This window comes from Rhagoletis pomonella, unplaced genomic scaffold (assembly GCF_013731165.1).
Source record: "Rhagoletis pomonella isolate Grant_MI unplaced genomic scaffold, Rhpom_1.0 Rhpom_scaffold_00737, whole genome shotgun sequence".
In the NCBI taxonomy this organism is placed as follows: domain Eukaryota; kingdom Metazoa; phylum Arthropoda; class Insecta; order Diptera; family Tephritidae; genus Rhagoletis; species Rhagoletis pomonella.
Genome location: NW_023459291.1, coordinates 19,428 through 22,930, shown reverse-complemented (window position 1 = coordinate 22,930; position 3,503 = coordinate 19,428).

Genomic DNA, 3,503 nt, shown 5'->3' with positions numbered 1-3,503 from the left:
GACATTAATCGTAAGGGAAATTTATGAATTTGGCCCTTCTGGCAACTTCCCTTGTCTTGTGAAAAGTTTACTTCATTTTGAATTCACCAAGCAGCGAGCAAGTAGAGAGGCGATACAAAATGTAAGAATGCTAATTTGTACTGTGTTAAACCTTATAAAATCATAGTTCATTTAGGAAATAAAACTGCGCGAAACGAATATCAATCCTTAAAGCTGCAACAATATGTATTTCAATTTCACGTATGTATATAACCAACGATTCATTTAATATGTGTAATTCAGTTCTTCATTTATATCTATATATTATATATGTATATAATAATTCAAAATATATTTCGGTTGAATAAAATATGACAGCCAATTGTCCCCGAGTGTAGGGACTTGGGGTCTTCACACCCCCTTTACTTCCATCTGGACGCGTGATCGTCACCATCCCCGCGCCTGTAATATGTACGCGGTAGACCATTGTGCCCACCTGTGCATGCCTGAATGTCTGACGTTTAGTTTGTTGTCCGCTGAAGTTTCGCCAGTTACTGGGTAGTGCTTCTGGCTGTATACTGTCGTCCTGCAACCAGCGTTTGATTTCTTGGATCATCATCGGGTCTGCTGGCTCTGGGTCTGTATTGGCCAACTCCTACAACACTGCTCCAACCCGCGGTCTGCCTCCACCGACAGGGTGAGCGCATTCTCCCTATCGCTGCCATCCTCATCTCTGGTGTCAGCTGCTACTGTCGCCGCCGTTACGTCGCACAATGCCTGCGTAGGTGGTTGCAACCACGATTCAGCGCTCTGTAACGCCCCGTTGAAAATGCTGTCATTGTGGGGCGCCGGATATACTCTATGTAGCCCTCACCTGGGCGTTGGCAGTCCTCTTCCGCGATAGTCATTTCGCCTCGGCGCAGCTCGTCGTCGCTGTCATCAGATACTTCGATCGACGTAGGTGCTCTTATAACTTCGTCTCGATGCCACTCATCGTTATTGTCGCTGCTCTCGCCGGATATTTCGATTAGCGTTTTGCTACCAACCCCGTTGCTTGCTTGACTTCTTGGCGTACAGCCGCTGCTAAGGTATAATGCAGGACTCCAGCGCCCCACATCACTCGCGCCACTGTCTCCCCCTTCGTGCACGTATATTTTGCTGCTGGCCTGACTTGCGTTGTCTTCAACACCTTTTCCTCCACCAACGCCAGTATGCTGCCTGATTTCCGCTTCAGTCAGGCGGCGCAAACGCATTTTCAAAGTGCCGTCCTTCACGCCCATCGCCTTGAAGAGTTCGGAAACAGTTGCCTTTGCGCGCTATTGTTTACCTCAGCTGTTGTGTTGCAATGTTGCCCACTCTCCCAAAAGGGGGATTTTCGCAGGGATCGATATGTCAATATCGGAATAGTGTTGCCAGTTTGGTAGTTTTATCTCCGTTTTATTTCTTTACGATATTATTTATTTCTTACTATTATTATTGTATTTATTATTATGTTCAATATTGGTATATATATATTAATAATTATATCTTTTATGTTATGTTTGCGTTTATAAATGTTAGGTTTATATTTTAGCTTTATAAATGCTATTAAAAATTTTTGTTTGCTTATTTCCTTTAGCATGAATTATCTCCATTCTTTCCATAGTATTCTTATTCTACAACCTCGTTGTTCTACTTCTTCTTCTTCTTCTCATTCTGCTTCTTTCTTCTAAACTCCTTCTTCTTCTTTGTGAGGACCCCGGATCCTGTCGCCCTGGGCCCCACAACAACTTTATATACACATACATATATATCCTTTGTACTATTTACCCTGAATTGTTGATTTGAAATTGTATACACACATGTACAAATATATATATATGAACACTTATGTTTTGAATTATTATATATATGCGTATGTATGTACATAAGCTTATTGAATTGCATCTATTCGGATTATACTAGTACGTATGTATGTATCCACTAATATATTTTGAATTATTACTTTGTATGCACAGTATAAGAAATACCTACAACATACAATACCTACATAAAATGTATAAAGCACAAACAATTGTAATGATGATAACTGTCTGCGGATGGACAAACATGGTATAAAAGGAGCAGTGCTAACAAGCATTGGGCATTAGCTAGGCATACGTGGCACGCGTCGCAACGTGGGTCACACGGGTAGTGGAAGAGGGATCAACCTCCGAGACTATTATTGTATATTCGAAGTGGGCTTTAACCACTGAGACTGGTGCTAGCTGTAGGCTTTAAACCTACTCTAGTCCTATACTTTAGAGAGTGGATATAGCGAGAGTACAGCAAATAAAGAGGCTATAAACGAGAAGCGAGTGTGTTCTAATTTCACGAGGAGATAGGGTGTTTACTCCTTACAGGACTCTGGACAACCGAGAGCTACGCCCAGCACTCAGGAAAGTCCGTTACAAATGGCGCCCGAGCAGGGACACTAAAGGAAATGAAACATAAAGGAGAGTGCCGTGAAAAAAAAAGTGAAGTGAAAAAAAAGTAAGAGAGAACACAAGTGATAGAGACACTGAGTTCAGGGACTACCCGAAATACCCAAATTTAAGAAGCAATAAGGGCACAAGTGAGAGAGACACAAAGTGCAGTGACCACCCGAAGAACTACTAGTGAAGAAACAGTGTGAAAAAAAAACAATGGTGAAGAGAAAGTGGATACATTACCTCAACCGAGAGGAGCTGCTGACCTATATGGCAGAGTTCGGTCTCGAACAGACCGGAACAGTCGAAGAGCTGCGAAGACGCTTCTCTGCATTTATTCAAGAAGAGAGTAACAACGAGGACTACCAAACGCGGTTCGAAGAGCTAGAAGCGAAGCACTCGAAGCCTGCGCTGAATGTTACCGCAGCAACACCAAGTGGAAGCCAGGGAGCCAGTGTCATGCAGTCACCAATGCCCGTTGACACGTTTGAGACACCACAGCCATACGCAACGTATCCTACGACATCGCTGGCAACCATCATGGACCGAGTTCGTAAGTGGGGTTTCAAATACGACGGCGGCCGAGACCCGCTCAGCTTCATCGAACGTGTAGAAGAATTGGCGGAAGTATACGAGGTGAATCGTGACTTGTTACCGCGAGCGATGCCAGAACTACTTAAGGAGAAGGCGTTGACATGGTTCCGCAGTAATAACCGGAATTGGCGACAATGGGAGGACTTCAAACGAGACTTTCTAAGGTTCTTCTTAAACTCTCGCTACCACGAAACCTTAGACGATGAGATCCGTCGTCGCGTCCAACAACCGAACGAGAAATTTAAAGACTATGTGTTGGCCCTTCAGAGTTTGATGCGACACGCGAACTACACCTCAGAGCAGAAGCTGACGCGTATCTACAGAAACTCTAGAAGCGAGTTCCAATGGTACGTCAAACGATCCGAGTTCACCACCCTAGAAGGGCTAGTGAGTTTGGCGGAAGATATGGAAAATATCCCCCCCGGTGAGAGAGCTACAGAGAGCCGCAGCGCGAACCACTCCGCGGGTCACGGAGAGATATCA